This window comes from Pleurodeles waltl, chromosome 8 (genome assembly GCF_031143425.1).
Source record: "Pleurodeles waltl isolate 20211129_DDA chromosome 8, aPleWal1.hap1.20221129, whole genome shotgun sequence".
Lineage (NCBI taxonomy): Eukaryota > Metazoa > Chordata > Amphibia > Caudata > Salamandridae > Pleurodeles > Pleurodeles waltl.
Genome location: NC_090447.1, coordinates 222,641,186 through 222,660,217, shown reverse-complemented (window position 1 = coordinate 222,660,217; position 19,032 = coordinate 222,641,186).

Genomic DNA, 19,032 nt, shown 5'->3' with positions numbered 1-19,032 from the left:
CAGGGCCTAATCATGACTCAGGCCTAAGATCCTAGATCCATTGTGGCTGCCACCCAGCAGCAGGCCCTTTCAGACATGACATCTCGCTGATGGAACATCCTGAAATCCCACTTTAGTTAAAGAACACCCAAAGCTCAACTGACATGGGCAGCATTGTCTAATGTCTGACATCACGACTTAGAGGCCAAGGGAGTGGGATGCCTTCTATGAGGCACACAAATAGTCATCCACAACAGCCTGATTGTGGAATAAATAGAGTTGGCCCTTTCAGGACACCAGGGCATGGTTAAGATCTGCTTGTGCCAGAAAGTCTGGTTCACCAGGCTAGATGACCTGGAGGAAGCATCCATACACCACTGCCTTCCCTGCCAAGACACTGGATGATCCGACCCTCCAGCCCCCATCATCACGGAAGGGTGCCCCTCAATGGCAAGTGGAGCAAGTTAGCCTAGATTTCGGCAGCCTGCCAGATGCATAGCACATTATGGTTTTAATAGATGATTACTTCAAGTATCCAGAGGTAGATCTCATGACCACCACTCCATCCATCGAACTCACCTCCAAATTGGAGAAAGTCATGGTCACTCATGGGAGTGTGACTGAACTGCGAACAGACAATGGACTAACTTCCAGGGACAAGAAATAGCTGAGGACCTGCAGACCTGGGCCATAATACACCAGAAAAGTACCTCTTGATGGGCCAAGCAAATGGGAAGGTTGAGTGATTTATGAGAACAAAAATAAAATGATCAGGATTGCTCACAGCCAGAACTAAACATTTGAGAGAGCCATTTACTCCTTTTTATGAGCGTACGCACAGACATCCCACGTCACCACAGGTGTGATGCATAGCCAAGCCTGCATGGGGCAAATCATCTGTGAAAGCATTCCTCACCACCCATTACTGGTGCCAGGGTTATCAATCAGACTGAGGTGTTCCAAAGATGCCAGAGATCAAATGACATGTAGACCGAAGCGAGCACTTCAATCATCTTCCTTCCCAGTAGGTGACATTGTGATTGGCAAGGTCAGGCATCCTGCCAGCAAGTTAAGAGTGCCATTTGAACTGGACCTATGGAAGGTGTCGAGAAGACAGGGCTCTACAGTAACAGAAAGACAGCAAAGTGGTCACTCTGAACGTGGCATTCGTCAAGAAATATGAGAGACCCAGTCCTGGTCAAATCCCCCAGAGCCCCCAGGCACTGTTATATCAAAATGAATGGGTCTGCTGGAAGAGCGGTGTCTCCCATCCAACTGCATGACAAAATGAAAAAACTGGAAATCATCATTCCAGCTCCTCTGATAAAGAGTATCTCGGAAACCCAGTCTGAAGGGCTGAGGGACAAAGGGCCCCAGTATCATCTTCAAAGTAATCTAACACCATCCAGTTGCCTCAGGGGCTTCCATATATAGCACCTCAACCAAATGACTGGGAGGTTGTGCAATCATGAGGCACAAGGAGGACCTGAGGGGGAGAGACCTTCTAGGTAATGACTGGGTGTTAAGCTCAAATTTAAATTGCGGGAAGGTATTTGTTCATTTTTGTAAAGGTTGGGAGAAGTGTTATATATGACCCACTCCTGGAGTGAAGGGAGTGCATCACATGAGTGGGAGTGTTCAGAAGAGCTTCCCCAGCAGACTGAAACAATGGGACAACCAATGTCTCATGTGAGTGTTCCTAAATAAAAAACTCGGCCTGCGCTGAAGCTAACCCGTGCACTGGTGTAAATGCATGATTGCTGCACTGACCACCATCTAAGCAGCACACACTAGCACACGCCCCTCAATGCCTTTACAAAAGTCCCTTCGTGCTACAGCTGTGACCCCTGGTGACTCCTAAATGACATCCACGATTACAAATTGCACAAACAGTAAATTTGAAAGAGGCACAATGCTGAGATATTTATTGAGTTCCTTTGATGCCATTGGATACATATGTACAAATCCTGGATACCACTTCCCTACAAAGGTTTCTACATTTATGCCAATAGTGTTTGAAACACTGCGAATTGCCCTAAAGAAGCAGTATTCAACAGATGCCACAGTTAGCAAAGTGGGACAACAGCAGAACTGTGAAATGATTTGTTAAACAAACTTTTAATAAATGTCTTCTACAGTTATCTTAGTGTGAATGAAAACTGTTTGTGCTGCTGCTGTAGATGGTCATAAGCAGAGCCCTGTAAAACACTCGGACAATGTGACAAGTACATGGCACAAGCATTGTGTCCGTGAGATGGTTGGTGGTGTTTCAAAAGATGTTTTTGTCAAGATACTGTCATTTCTTGTCAGAGGGTGACAACGTCAAAATGCAGAGGTTGCTGGTGTTATGTGCTGAAATGGAAACTGAATTGTTGTGTGGAGAAAATGATGAATGAGCATCTGTTATTCTTAAACTGTAACCAACATTTACATGGAGTTGATTGTAGGCAAATCTGATCAAACTGTTTCTGAACTGTATGTAATTATAGATCTGCCCTATAACTTGGGCTAAAGGCTTTCCGCACCTGAGGGATCAGCCCACCAAGTTTCATAGGTTGGTAGGTTCATTGGGTAGTCAGATGTGAAGTCTCTGAATGCAGAGTTGTTTTATTGCATAATCAGATACACGCTTCTGGAGTTAAATAGGGTGGTTATTTCTCGTTTTTATCCACTGAGAGCAGGATCTCCTCTTCAAAGGAAGTTATCTCCAATGTGCTGCTCTAGATGAGTTGCATTTACACTTTGCCTGATGGGCTTTTTAGATTTTTCAGAATTCACTCTTCTCAAAGTTTGCAAAGTTTGAAAAATATAATAAAGCTCAGAACCATTTCTCTCATAACGTTTAGAATATCAATTTTGCCTCTAAAATCCGTTCCTACTGAGATTTATTTTATGCAAAGGTCCATTTCTGGAATTCTCACACTTGAAACTTCAACATCTTTGCAAAAGTTGCAAAGTTTGTGTAAATTTGAAGGTGATCAAAGTTTCAAAGGAAATGTTTTCACATTCCCCTATTCATTGCACCTTTTGGACATGTGGAACTGGTTTAGCCTTCAGCATTAACTAAGTTAATCTCATGACCTCCCTAACCATGGTCTTACTGAGACAGAGAAAGTTGCAGATGGCCCCAAGATTAGCTAGATAGGCCATTGATCTCTTTAGTCTTGAAATGCTGCCGAAGGATAGGAGTGACTTCCCTGAGAAGGGAGTTTTTACTCATGGGCGTATGTTTCACTTTACTTGAGACAATATTTTTTTTCAATCATTCAGTTTAACAATTCTCTGTATGCAGGTTGATCAGACTCATTAATTTTCAAGCCCAACTTGACATCTTTTTTTTGGCCAATTGAAGGAATCATATGTATGCGTTTGCAGTGGATGAAGAATAGTACTTGTATAAAGAAAATGTCCTGAGTGGATTGTCAAAAAGTAGGTTGGTCTACATATCCTACTCAAAATTATTAGAAGATACAATACCTTATGTTGAGTCATGCATGGTGTAATTTGTAAAACAGAACCACTAGCCTTTGTAGGTAGATGTTGTCGTTATTCCTTCTTTAATGTGTTAGTGTAAAAAATCAGGTTATTGGTTGAGGAGGGTTGAAGCTCCACGGCAGCAACAACTACAATCTTTGTCAGGGTGAACCACAAGAAGTCATCAAAGCAACCTGTTCATAACCCTCTGACAGTTTGGTACAAGGCAATCAGTCTTAACTTAACATAGAGGTAATTTATAAAGTATTTCAGCAGCACACAAACAGTAATAAAGTGAAAACACAGCACAGAAAAATCACAAACTAATTTAGAAGCATTTAGTACATTTCATTTTAAAAAGATATACCAGATTGACAAACATCTAATCAGTAGAACTGGAGATTTGCAGTTTTAAAGTTTTTGTTTTTGTTTTTTTGTTTGTTTGTGAAAATAGCACTCAAAGTACAAAGTGCTACTGTTGGTCATCTGTTCATGCTAGACTAGGGAGGAAGTCATAAGTTCAGGCCGACTGCGATGAAGTGCAGGCTGGACACTGGACCTGGTTTGTTTAACTGAAAAGTTACCTTCTAAGTCTGGAGCAAAGAGTTCAGTTTCATGTTGGAGGAGGTCACAAGGAGAAGGCTGAGCATCGCTGCTGGTTGTCTCTTTAGTACAAAGAGCAAGTCAGGTATCGCAGATGGGCATCGCAGTGATGCTCAGAGCTGGTTGAACATCACGGACAGTCATTTCTAAAGATTTACGTTTGTGTTCATCGTAAGCTGTCATTGTTATTGTACAAAGTGCAGGCCTTACATTGCTAGTTGCAGTGGACAGTAACTTTCCACACCAGCACCAGGTCTCAGGGGTTCTTCATGTTGGCAGTAGATGTGAGGGGCAAAATCTTAGCATGTGCTGGCTCATTTGCAATTGCAAGGAGCCCAAACATAAGAATTGTTACTTTTGTTTCAGGAGGAGTACACTCTGATGCCAGACAAGGAGCCAGGACCTGGGGAGAATCCTTTTGGAGACCAGGTAGTCAGTCCAGCAGAGGCCAGCATTGTAGGTAGGTCCATTTGTAGCAGGACAGCTGAGCAGCTGCAGGGAAGCCTCAGAAGCTTATTATTTTCCTGAAGCTCACAGAGAAGGTCACTTGGAATCAATCTGGGTAGCCTGTGATGAAGGCAAGCAGGCCCAGTCTTCTTGCTCAGACAGTAAGGCAGCCTTTCAAGCACCAGGGCAGTGTTCAGGCAGCAGGGGAGTCATTCCTCTGTAACTTCCACTAGTTCAGGAGCGTTCTGCTAAGTGGCCCTGGAAGCCCAAAATGTATGTCTAGTAGCAGCATTTATGTAGGGAGGACTACCTGTCCCACCACTACACCTGGTTTGGGAAGGTTCACCCCCTTACCCTGTCATAGATCCAAACTATCTGAGAATAACAAAAGGGCAGGCAGGACTGGTGTCATGTTCTCTTGTGTTCAAAGACCTTTGAAGTGTAAGTGGGGCTGCCAGGATGTCCATCCTGTCCATACCTAACTCTCCTTTGTGTCATTAACTGGACTGAATATGGAATCCCCAATAACAGGGCCTCTAACGGTCATGTGACCCAGGGCATTGGCACAAAGCACAGATGCATGGGACAATAAAATAACAACTGTTCAAAAGTGTCTGTTTTCAGAATTGTGACCAAAAATCCAACTTTACCTTTTTAAATTATAACTAATTTGAATGTGAACAGCATATCTCTATCTACTCCCAATCCAGTGTAGCACTTATAAAACTAAGCAAGTGGTACTCATTTTGAGAGATAGGGGGTACAGCAGTAAAAAACTACTTTCACAGTTTTTCACTACCAGGACATGTAAAATGTAGGAATGCATATCCTACTTTTTAAATACAGTGCACACTGCCCTATGATCCTTCAGGGCTTAATCTAGTGGATTAAAAAAGATGGTTTCGGTTGGTAAAAAGGTCTATTTTGCCAGGTCAAAATGGCAGTTTAAAACTACACTACAGTGTGCTTGGTCAATTCCATACGGTACTCTCGGTGGTGACTGTGATATCTAGATATAAATCTTTATTGCTTATAGCTAAATTCACAGAAGACAAAGGCCCATATTTAACAGAAAATGATGTAGTGCGACGCTGCGCCAAAAGTGGCAGTGCCACACTCTGTCATTTTCACAATGCAGGGATGCGCTGTATTCAATTGAATATGGTGCACCAATGAGTTGTTCCGTGCGCTGGCGCTAAATTTACAGCTGAGCACCAATGCAGCAACCATTGCGCCATGGTGCTAGGATGGCTGTGTTGAGGGGGTGATCGTTGTTGTTCAGGAAGGGCCACCTTCCTATACAAAAACAATCTTAAATGGCGAAATGCTCTTTCTACATGTGCTGCAAAATGCAGCACAAGCATAAAGAGCAAAATAAAAAAGGAGAAATTAAAACATTTCTCCTTGTTATGCCCACAGCAACACCCATTTCACACCCCTTCCCTGCAAAGGGCTGTGTGTGAAGGGGACGTAATTACACGGTGGCATTATGCCACACAAAGTGGCTTAACGCCACCTTGTAAATGTGTTGCAAGGTATAGCACCACCAGAGCATCACAAAAGGTGACGCTCCTGTGGCACTTGGAGCTCTTAAATATGCTCCAGAAGCCTTAGCAGTGGGAAACAATCAGAGGTGGAAATTGCAGTCTTCTAGGTAATTGTTTTTCTCATATACAAAGTGTTGGTTTGCCCAATGCTAATCATCACCAGTCTCCATTGTTACTCCTCCCCCTTTAGCATGCCTTGAATAACTGGGTAGAAATTGCTGACAAAGGTTGCACAGTGAATAAAGGTTTTTCATTGTCAAACTTTCAGTGGCACTTAAATTTTGCAAATACTTTTAAATATTCATTTTCACATTAAAATTTTGATTTTCCTGTCTTGTTTGGTTTGTTTAAAGAAAAATCATGAATGTCACCAACCAACATCTTTCCAGATGTGCTAAAGTGGTTGGTCCTCACGATGTCCAAACTTCTGTGTCCAGAACACTAGTGCAGGCGGTGTGGGTGCATTTGGCCACTCTGGTAAGGTTAATTTACAATTTTAGGACCTGGCAGACCAGTGAGGGATAACAAGTCAAGAGGGCAGTGAGTGCAGAACGGTAGCCTGATCAGTAATGGGCCTCTGAGAAATCGAGCCAGTCCAGGCTAACTGATCACTGAAATGCAGTCTGCAGAGTAGGCCAAAACCTATTTTAAAGCCTGTGGAGTATAAAGATCAACCATGTTGAGGGGAGATGCAGCTGGACTTGCAGCCCATGTCTGCAGAACTAGACTTAAAGAGGCGTGCTGGAGGCTTCCTGCCTGCACACTGATGGCAGTGAATGAACATTGAGGACCTAGTGCCCTGCTCATGATGCCCAGTTCCTGAGACAAAGAATTGGATAGACAGCCATGTGCAACCCACTTTACCCTAGGCCTAAAGGCCTTTGCTGGGTGCGGCTAAGTCAGAGTAGGCTGTGTGGGCCCCTAGCCAGCAATCAGGGCATAAACACATGAAATGATGCCTCCCTATAGATATTAATTAAGAAACCCAGCCAGTTAGCCCACATTTTCTGCTGTGGTTAGCTCAGTCAGAGAAACACCACTCCCCAACCCCAGCTATGAGCCTTGCTGACAGGGCAAGTGGGTGGCCTCCAAGTGTTGTCCATTGTGCTTCCAAGCAGAACCTCCTCATAATTCAACAGTGATCGGGTAGCACCGAGCTGCCTTCCGGAGCTGTGTAGTGGACCTCCATGGAGACTTTTTGAGCTGGGTCCTAGAGGTTGGGTGGTCACCGGCCTGGTTCTGCTAGGCACATTGATGTGGCCTGTCCTTAAGCACCCCTGTCTAAATGGGGAAAAGGGACCAAAGCAGGTTAACTCCCATTTGAGACCAGGTAAACAAGAAGAGTGTTGTCCTAGTGCAGGTCTGAAGATTTTCAGTTGGCATCCGGTGGAATGGAAGATTCAGATGTAAAAATGTATCACATACAAAAATAACCTTAATTCCATTGATGGAAAATTTGATGCACTCACAGTGAGGAAAGAACAGATAACCAACACCCTTAAAAACAATGAAAAACAAATCACAAATACCAACACCAATATCTCAACCCTTAAAGTTGAGACAGCAGACCGCAGGAAAAAGGTATTAGGCATGGATAATGTCCTAGTAATGAACGAAGACCTGGAGGCCAAATCAAGGTAAAACAATTTGCATCTAGTGGGCATTCCTAAGTTCACCAATACTGGGAATATGCCCAGATAAATTGTGATTAATCAAATGCATAATACCACTCAATTTAGTTGAAGATTTGGGTGTTGGAATGCCAGGAGTATGCTTCCTCTCTGTTGTGTGATTGGCTTCTTTTTGAGTTGTTGGGTTGATAAGCCCTGGGATGCACTTCTTCTCTGTGAGAAAGCTGAGAAGAATGTGAGCAGCATTATCAGTATCCCAAAATGAAGTTGTTATTCTCTATTGTGCACTGATAGGCCATTCAGTGTGCTCCCTCCCTGTTTTATAACTGGCAATGTGGTTGACTAAGTAGAGAATTTTCTTCAATCCTTGTTTGGGGCAGATAGGGTTTTAGCACTATTAGCAATGTAATCTGCCCACAGGTCTCTGGAGCCACAACCTTTGCTGCACACTATCATCGCCAGCCTCATCAACTCCACAGACCATGATGCTATACTCTGGATGGCAAGAGAGATACATACTTTATTGCATGACAGAAGCACCATTTTAATTTATCCAGTCTTTACCCAGTCCTTCTAGGAGATGTGCTGACAAAACCTGCATATTAAGTGTAAAATATGTCAGGCTGGCATTGAACATTCACAGGCTTAATAGCCTGTGGAAAAATGGACAAATCCTCATGATGTATGTACATTTATTGAAAAAAACAAAAAACAAGAACCAGCATTAGGGGAGTATAAATCATGGGAAAACTAATGAGGCATTTCAAAGGAAAGTTGATTTTAAGGGAAATCCCCAAAACATTGAAGTGTAAGGAAATTCCTCTTTTTGCATATTCAACCCCACATGTTTGGACTGATGCTGCTGTTTTTTTCAGTTTTAATATTGCCAAGGCCTGTTAACCAGACCTCAGTGCCAGTGTTCTAACCCCATCCAAATTGCATGTTGAATTGGATACACTTAACTGGCCAGGTCTGACTTACTTATAGGTCCCTAGTGGGCAATGTAAGACTGAGTGTCCACTCAGGGCTGCAGCAATGTTTGTGCCACCCTTTGTATGACAAGGTACAAAATGGCTCTCAGCCTGCTCCTGCACAATGAAGGACAGTATTTTCACTGCCAGTTCAACTTTGTCATTGCAACTAATGGAAAAGCCAGCATATCCGCTAGCATTATATGTAATCCCTAGGGAAGGCCTAGTGAGTACCATGACAGGGAGCTATATTTTGTTAATTAATAAATATGTTTTTTGATATGTCTTAACAACAATGCTTCCAAGTTGTTGTTTTGCTGTAGGTAAAGTTTATAGACCCATTAGCTAAGGCAGAGTTACTGGATGGTGTCCCAACCCGGCTAGCTTTTGACTGGGACTACCAAATTGAGTTAAGTAAGGTCTCAAATTATTTATGACATTAAATGCAACCTGATGGCCTTGGGGTGCTGGAGGGCCTGACTGCAAGATGGCCTCCATTGAATGAGGCCAAAGTGATTATCCGCTACTTATCCTGCCATAACAGGGACATTTGAGTCTGGAGGGAGGCTTCTGCACATCCCCTACACTGCCAAGTCTGACACTATCATTACGCGGACCACAAGATAGCAGAGTGCAGGTATTCAGGCTGAGCTCCCCACGGCATCCCAACCCGGCTAGCTTTTGACTGGTAGTACTAAATTGAGTTAAGTAAGGTCTCAAATTATTTGTGATATTAAATGAAACCTGATGGCATGGGAGTGCCTTCAATATTGCAGCTGCTTTGAGGAACACAGTCCCTCTCTATGGCCATGAGGCATACGTAGACCTGCTGCCTTTCGCGCACCAGCCCATGCGATCACCCTACCATCACTACTGCTGGCAGGGGGCCCTATGATTTCTTGGTGGCTTAACACGTTAGCACCACGGAGGGTGGAATCAGACTCTAATCGAAGCCCTGCAGTACAGATTACACCAAACAGTAGGACTGAGAACTTTGCAGACCCCCAGTGCAGCTGGATAACACCATGTAGGCTCCAGCATGATTATGGCGGCGGGAGCTCATGTGTGACCCAGCCCTCTCTCTCCTTTCCTTTTTTTATTCTTTTACACCTGATGAGCTTGGGCCTCTGTTGCATGACCCGAGTTTGGGCTCAAGAAGGGAGACATTTCTTGGTGCATGGTGGCCTGTGCCGGAACCACTGTGGCCTCTGGGCCTTTATCTACCTGCTTGTAACCCCAGGGGACATCTTGCGGAGGGTGGGGCCGGAAGGATACCCTAGGGAGCCTCCATTCACACTGTCAGCATGATACAGCTGCACCCTGGTGGGGAGATCTAGCCACTGCTCTGGAGCACATTCCTGCTGGATCTCTTTGGTGTGACAGATCCAAACGCAATCCCAGCTCCATTTGTCCCACATTCCTAACTGGATGCTTTGCAGATAGGTGCAGGGTCTGCCTCTCTTGGTACCACTCTGGGAGTGAGGTGGGACCCTGAAGCCATCTAACTCTGACAACCACACCATTCCTCGTGCAGTGTCTCTCTTGATGTCACAGACTTACTATAGGTGCAAAATGGGGAAACCCGATGCATGACAGTCCAAGATCTCCTTCGAGCAGTGAAGACATAAGTGCACAATAGACCCTGTCATGAGTGACCAGCAGTAGAGACAGGGGACTGGTGAGGGCACATCTTAGGAACCACACACGCATGCTATGTTTCTGGATCTTAAACATAGGTTAACCACCATTGATATTCAAATCAACCAGCTCACTGACCGAATCGATCGTCTGTAGTAACAAGTTGATTGGCATGACAAGTTATTAGGACAGCTAGAGCACCCCACATCGGAAGCAGAAGATAAGACCTCTGCAGCTGGAGAGAAGTGGCTCTAGATTGAACATGTATTGAAGGCTACTCACAACAAGAATGAAGACTTGGAGGCAAGGTCGCAAAATATAGATTGTGAATAATGGGAGTCCCAGAGTCAAAAGCCATGGGGTGTAAGTAGGACTATGTTGATTCACTGCTGAAAACGCTCTTTGGAGACACACTGTCTGCCATGTTCATAGTCGAACAAGCCCATTGATTGCTTGGTTGGAGACTCCCTCCTGGGACTCTGGCCCAACCAATAATTATCAGATTGTTAAACTTTCAAGATAGTAATACTGTTTTGCAGCTGGCTAGAGCTCAGCGAAATTTAACTACTAGGGTAATACAATGTCAATTTTCCCCGCCTTTACAATTACAGTGCAGGTCACTAGACAAGAGTTCCTACAAATTAGGCAGTCACTCCAAAAAACTGATGCTAAGTACTATCTAAGTTGTGAATCTCCCATTCTGGAGAGATTCCCTACCTAACTGACCAAAAGTGGCCACCAAGTTTGCTAAGAATATTACGCTGGCTGCTGCAAGGTCCCATCTGTGACTCAACATAATGCCTCAGGACATTTGATTGATAATGAATAAGCTAGCAGGGCCCCAGAATGGGTCAGGTGAGACTGCGCTGCCTCATGGCTTGAAGAGTGAGGCCCTCATTAGGGCCCTTATAGCGCCATCACTTGCAAAGCTTTAATTAACTTGTGAACTGTGCAGTGTGAACTCACCCTGCCATCATTCCCTCTGGCAACCCAGCTCCCTTATGTCTGGGTAGAGTGCTGGAACACTATTGCACCCCTACAAGATGTTTCCCTAATCAGGGGTAGTGCATGGGAAGGGTTGATGACATTTGGCCAGATTGGGGGGTCAAAGTAGGATATGATTGGTGGGATGAGGTTTTTTTTGTTGTTGATAGCATCTTTTTTGCAAATTATCATATTATACCTCCCCTTACCCTTTCTTTTCACTCAGAGTATGGATGTAAGCAATTTTGCATGGCAGCTCCAGTGTGCAAGATCGGGCAGAGTATACTTAATCACAGCTCTATATGCCAACACTTCGATGTGTGACCTGGAATGTGTGGGGCTTCAATGACAGGGGCAAGGTGAGAAATTTCCTGGCACACCTGCAGGGACACAGCTCTGACATCTGTATGCTGCAAGAACTAATCTAATGGAGGCAACACTGACGTGCCTTCAAGTGGGGTGGGCTGGTTAGTGACATGCCATCTACTGTTAGAACCAAGGCCCATATGTATACTTTTTGACGCAAATCTGTGCTTTCGCAGATTTGCGTCAAAAAGTTTAACGCCGGCTAACGCCATTCCAAAGTGCCAGCTGGGCGCCTTACTAATGGAATGACAGTAGCCGGCACTGCGGCCTGGTTAGCGTCAGAATAAATTACAGTAACCAGGCAGTGGAGGCGAAGGGAAGACTGGGGGTTGTGCACCAAAGAATGGTGCAAATCAGGTTAGAGTAAAAAATATTGGCTCTAACCTGACTAGCACCATTTTTTGACGCACAACCCCAATGGAAATGACTCCAGTCTTAGCAAAGACAGGAGTCTTGCCCCCATGCTTTATGGCCATGCCCAGGGGACATTTGTCCCCTGGTCATGGCCATTGAGCACAGTGGCAAGTAGGGGGGCCCAAGTTAGGCCCCCATGCCACTTTACAAAATAAAAAAAAATACTTACCTCTACTTACCTCTCCTTACCATAGATGGGTCCCTCCATCCATGGGTGTCCTCCAGGGATGGGGGAGGGGGTAAGAGGGTGTCCCTGGGGCAGGGAAGAGCACCTGTGGACTGCTTCCACGGTCAGAGACCATTGAAATGAGCTCACAGGTCCCTCAACGCCTGCCCTGACTAAGGCTTTAAAAAATGGCGCTAAACCGCTTTAGAGTCATTTTTTAAGGTCCTCCCCATTTTTGCATGGCAGTAAAAATAAGGCGCAAATGCCTTTGAGTAATTTTTTGCCTGGGAACGCCTACCTTGCATGTCATTAACGCAAGGTAGGTTTCCACTGTAAAAAAGAATTACTCTCACGCCAATAATTTGGCACTAGACGTGTCTAGCACCAAAGTATAAATATGGAGTAAAGTTTGTGCCAAATTTGCGTAGAAAAAGAAAATGACGCAAATTCGGTGCTAAGTGCACAGAGTATCCAATTTAATCCACAAGGGCTTGTCCTGGTGCATGTGCATAGCTCTCTGCGACCATCAGTGGTGATATGTCCTACTGTCTCGGACATTGCAGGACCACCCACTTAGGTTCCTTTCTATATATGGACCCAATGTAAATGATTCCCAATATTTTGTACAGGTCTGGAGACTGGCGAGCACACTTGGGCAGGTAACTCTGCTGTGGGGGTGTCTTAAACATGGTCTTAGACACAGAAGTAGATAGGTCTTGTGATTCCAGGATCCCTCAACCGGATGCTGCTGCACAATTTTGCCTAACTGTGGCTGACAATTACCTTGTTGAACTCTTTCACATCTGATATGTCAACAGTGCTAAAGGCACATACATAGCTGATGCACTTACAAAATGATCGCAAATTGATTACTGGCTAGCTACACGTGATGTAGATGCATGGACCACCAATGACCTCCACCGGCAGTGGATGCTAACGGATCATGCCCCTGTACTGCTGGAGATTACGCCTCATGATTAAAAAACATGTGGGCCCAGATTCATAAAAGTTTACCATCAGGTTAGCATTACTTTTTAAATCCTAAATCAATGCTAAACCTTTTTGGGGATTCACAAACCAACACAATTTGGTATTTGCGTTGATTTGTATGAAATATATGCAAAACACTGCTTTGCATTACTTTGCGCCAAGGGGGCACTCCATGGATGGTACATGGGCATTCCTGTACTACCACCCGTGCCTTTTGATGCTAAACCCTAAATTATAACATAAGTAGACGGGCTTTAGTGCCAAAATGTATTGCAGCTGGAAAACTGGCATTAAACTGAGAAATGTTTTCATTTTTCCATGCTTTTCTGACTTTGGATGTGTTCTGCACTGTACAGCACACATACATGTAGGAACAGCTTTTCACTTGTCTTCCTGTACAAAACCTATGCGAGACTCACTCACACACCTTAACACTATGGCAGTGTGTGTGTGGTGCATGGCAGCTGAAACCAATGCTGGCACTAGGGGGAGGGAAGGAGAGAGCCATATCTGTGAATATGACGCTATCCTTCTCTCTCCTTGTCATACAGTGCAGCACACCATTTTTGGCTGCTGTGTTGGGTTGCCAGACACCTTTCAGAATCTGGGTGTTGCTTTCATTTGGAGATTTCCAGCTGGGATATTGCGTAACCAAGCGTTTTGTTATGTGGTTTGGGCAACTATTGTAGAGTATTTTGAGCAGAATGTCAGCATGGTTCCCTATCAGGCTACATCATGGGAGACCTTCAAGGCTGTCACTGGAGGGGTATGTATAGCGAAGAAGGCAGGCATACTTTGTGTGCTACATGGGGAGCATAAGCACCTTCAAGAGGAGATAAGAGCTCTGGAAGTGCAGTATTTTGCTAACAGCAGTGCATCCACATTGGCAGCCATCTGATGCAGACTCACTGAAATTTAGGAGGCTGCACATAGAGAGACCCACCACCTCAGTAAGGAGGCCTCCTCTGGATGCTATTGGGAGAGGGAAAGGGTGGGTAAGATACTAGCTAACCTGCTACATAAACCATGGACAAGCAATTAAATTGCGGAATTGCACAATAATAACCACTGCATGCAAGTGGGAGGTGAGTCCATACAGGGGGAGATGTCTAATTTTTACTGCACATTATGTACATCCACACAATCTGGGTGCCCACCAGACTTAGCTTCATACTTTTGACTCTGTGCAGCTGCTTTGGTTTGAAGAGGGACACTGGCGGTTCCTTGAAGAACCATATATGGTAGAGGGCATGATTCAGGTCCCCGGTACATTGCCGGGAGACAAGGCTCCTGGATTAGATGGCCTCACTGCAGCTTTCTATAAAGCATTTGCTCCGTTATGGCCTTTACACCTTCTTGCCATGTACGAGGAGTCTCCTGCGGACAGAGCTCTCGCCCCTTACTTGCAGAAAGCACTAATTGTAACTATAGTAAAGCCTGATAAGGACCCTAAGCTATGTGAGTCATACAGACCTTTATCCATGATTAACATGGATAATAAAACCCTTGTGAAACTGATAGCCCCAAGGTTGCTCCTGATCTTGCCGTTAATAACACAGCCAAATCAATTGGGCTTTAAGCTAGGAAGATGGACAGCCCACAACTTGAGAACCTTCTTTGGGCATCTGAACATCATTGACCCTGCCCGGAAAATGGCTGTGACCTTCTTGGATGACACCAAGGCATTCAATTTACTTGAGTGCCCAGAACTCTTTGCACTAATATCCTGCCTTGGAATAAGTCCCAGGTGTATCACACTGATTGGCCTCTTCTATGCTCAGCTAGTGGCTCGGCTCCAGGAAAACAGGATCCTCACATCCCCCTTCCCTGTGTCACGTGGCACAAGTGTGCCCTCAATCACCCATATTTTTTGCTATAGCCATTGAGCCACTGGTGGCACGGCTCAGTCAGCATCACTCCCATCTTGGCCTGGCCTTTACACCCCATTGTATATTAGTGTCTATGTATGCTGACAATGTTACCATATATGAAAGAGATACAGGAGACAACTTAGAACTGCCGATTATAGAATTCATCCAATTTGGAGGCACAGCTGGAATAACTATAAATTTGGCTAAGTCAATACTATTTCCACTAACAAACGTGACAGAGGAATTTCCCTCTAAGGTGGGAGCAAAGGCCAGTGAGATACTTAGGTGTCTGGCTGAGCTATGACTTAGACGAGCTGTGAGGATGAACTACAGTCTCCTGCTGTCTTTGTTGGAGAAGAGAGTGGAGTCCTCGATGAAGCTCCTATTGTCACTGGGAGACTGACCACCGACAAGATGGTGGTGCTCCCCAAATGTCTTTATCTGTTTTTCAATCTGTCCTTGCTATTACTGGTTTACTTCAGAAGACAATTATGATCAAACTTAGTGGCCCTAGCTTAGGCTAGAAAGTAGCCTAGGATAGCATGGGAGATATAAACCCACCCTTTTGAACAGGGAGGACTGAGAGCCCCGGACATGGTCCTGTATTACTTCAATGCCCAGGCACAGTTTGTACATTACTGGCTCTATCTTATGCAATTTCAGGCCCAAACTGCACCTGAGTGTGACCATGTAGCTCCTTGTTCCCTCCAGATGTCACTATACCTTGCCCCCACCTGACCGGGCACTAGGGGTTGACACCATGGCTTGCATGGGGTAGGTGGGAAGGGAACCGAGGTGGTGTGCTTGACTGAGTAGCATGTTTGCCCCTTCAATCCCTCTCATCTGGCATTCTTCATTGCCTATTACACAAGATGGTGTCACCCGTGGACGGCTGCAGTGTTTACCATGGGAACTATCTACCCAGATAGCATCTTCATTGTGCCACAGCAAACACTGCAGGTCCCTGGTGTTACACTACATGACACATTTACATATTATCAGCTGTGTGCTGCTATGTGCACACGTCATAGCACATTCCAGATGCCCCACCTATGTTCCATGTGCTCAAGGTGACCCTGGTAAATCTCTTCCTTCGAAGATTGATAACTAGGCTTTATGCCAGCATGCAGGACATGGTGCCGACCCGTGTATCTGAGGCCATACAGGCATAGTATGGTGACCTTGAGATCCACATCACAGATGTTGCCCTCAAGTAACCACACCTCTATGCCACACCTCAAGGGTGGGCTACCTTGCTCCTGATGACAGAGAAAGAGTCAGGCCATTTTGAAGGAGGCATGAATGTGGCATTCTGGAAAAGCCAGATGCCACACATCACATGAACTTTGAAACTAGGTAGAATGGGACCCAGTAGCTCATTGACTAGTGACCACGTGGCACCCCTCAGAGCACTTTACTGGAATAAATATGGCAACCCTGTCACACTGGCCCTCAGTACTCACCCCAAACCAGTTTTACCATGGGCCTGTTGCCCTCAAGTAGCTACACCACTTGGGTGGGCTACCTTGCTCATGAGGACTAAGGAAGAGTCGTGCCATCTTGAAGGAGGCAAGATTGTGGCATTCTGAGATAGCCAGATGCCACAATTCACAGGCACTGTGTCACTAGGTAGAAGGGGACCCACTAGCTTATTGGCTAGTGATCACATGACTCCCGTAGGTCACCTTCCTGGTATAAATATGGATAAATATGGCACCACTGGTATGTTGACCCTCATTACTCACTGAACTTTTAAGGAGGTCAAGAAGAAGACCACTTTGCACCCATTAGAAGCATGCATAGGGAGGCTGAGATGCCAGAGTGACTGCACCTGTTGTACTTTGAGCTAGTAGAGTTTAGACGCTGTTCTGCATGCCTGGCTCTGGGAAAAGCTCATTCCCGTCACCAGTCTGGAGCAGATACTCTAAGGATCAGCTGGATGACATCTCAGAGTGGCACTGGGGATATTAAACCTGAAAGATCCCAAGTTGCATCTCTGGTAGCCACCTCTGATGTTTTGCCACTACCAGATGCCAGCCACACAAAAGGAAAAATCGGAGATACCCGAAGGGTTAAGCAGTGCCTGTTGGACCTGTGGGTGTTATTTGTGACCAGATTCTTTGACAAAGAGTGACACTAGCCCCACCAACCTAATGCACCATGACTGCTGTGTTGCAAAACTAGCAAGTCAGCATTGGCAGCCCTTTGACCCCTGCATGAGGATTTCATGGGACCCTAAGATCCATGGCCAGAGTTGCCACCACTTATTTATAGATGAGGACTCAACAGGACTTCACCCCTGTTGACTGCACAGCATCAGGAGCATACTTGAGCATTTTTAGCCTGCATCCTTCAGCATCAGTACCACTCCAATAAGGCCTTGGTGACCATCCTGTAAATGTTTGTATCTTGCTTTAAAAGCACTCTGGGGATCAGGTAACTGCCAAAAGTATCCTTTCTGGCCATCTAGATCTCTGTACAGCTGAGGTTGGTCACCTAACTTAGGCTGTAGTTGTTGAGCTAACTTTTCCTAACTTTTCAACTGTTAAAAAAAAACGTTTTTTTGGCCAATGCTTGTTTGCAGTTGATATAAAAGTTGTTTTATCTTTCTAAAATCTGTATCTCCAGACCCTCTGGTGGATTTTGATAACTAAAGTCTCTAAAAGTTTATAAAAGTCTGCCCTATTTTTATACATTGGTGTCCTATTTCTCTCTTGTCATGTAACGTTCTTATGCTGTTAAATGATTTATACATTGTTCCTTTGCTAAGCCTTACTGTTCAAAGTCACAGCTCCACAGGGATGTGCTAAAGGTTAAATAGACATACCTGACTGGACCCAAGATATTATTTGCAAGTATACTGGACAGTCAGCTTCCTAGCAATACCACAGAGTACACCCAAATCCTCACAGAAGGGTATTTGTGTATGGATGATGTCTAGGGGTGATGAGATGTTTTAGGGATCAAATGAATTTATGGCTGTAGAGAGGGTTTTTAATGGTTCAGGGAAGGGTAGAAGTTAGGGCAGTGATGCTTTTTTGAAAATTCATGGGTGTGCAATGTTTAGGACCAGAGATGATTTTTTGCTGTTTACTCATGGCTAAAGATAATGCGCAGAACGATTTTTAGGGCTAAGGAATGGGTGGCGTCTAGGGTGATGAGGGACATTTGGGTTCAGGAATGGGAGAATGTATTGGTAGTGAGATGTTTTTGGTGTCAGGGTGTGTGGATTTTATGAACTGAAAGATTCTAAGGGTACATAAAGAGGTGGAGTTTAAAATGTAAGGGGTTTCAAGGGTTCAGGGATGGGTGGATTTTATATGTAGAAAGGGGTTTTTAGGTGGGCTGAGGTGGGGGGTAGTGAGGGCTTTTTTGGAGTCAGGGATGGCTGGTATTTAGAAACGGTGAGGATTTTCTTCAGGATTCAGGAATGGATGGAGTTGTGTGGTGAGGGATGGGTATATTGTAGGCATTGTGAGGCAGCGTCAGGTGCCATGGATGGATCATGTTCAAGGGATATGAGGGGGTCAGGGATGGATGATGTTTAGGCTTGGTAAGGGGTCAGTAAATTAATAAGATCCAAAGTAATATTTTGACAATGTGAAGGATACAAATCTAAAGTAACGTTCCTGGAAGTAAATCATTAGAATAAATTTGTTTGATAAAAATGTTTCTGAAAGTAAGACTTGCAGACATTGCATTTGCAACACCTTAAAAAAAGTGTGCCAAAGCCAATTAAAAAAAGGGACTCTATGAATTGGTTTCTATGAAATAGTAAAATGCCATTCATCCTCCAATTTTCTGTTCAACAATTTAGATTGAATGGTTTCTCAATAATGGTATTTTAATGAATTATTTTTCTGTGAAATCACATATAACAAAATCATCACATATTTAGATGGACTTTATTTCAGGAAATGCGTGTTGGGCTGCCATGTATTACTGTTTTGC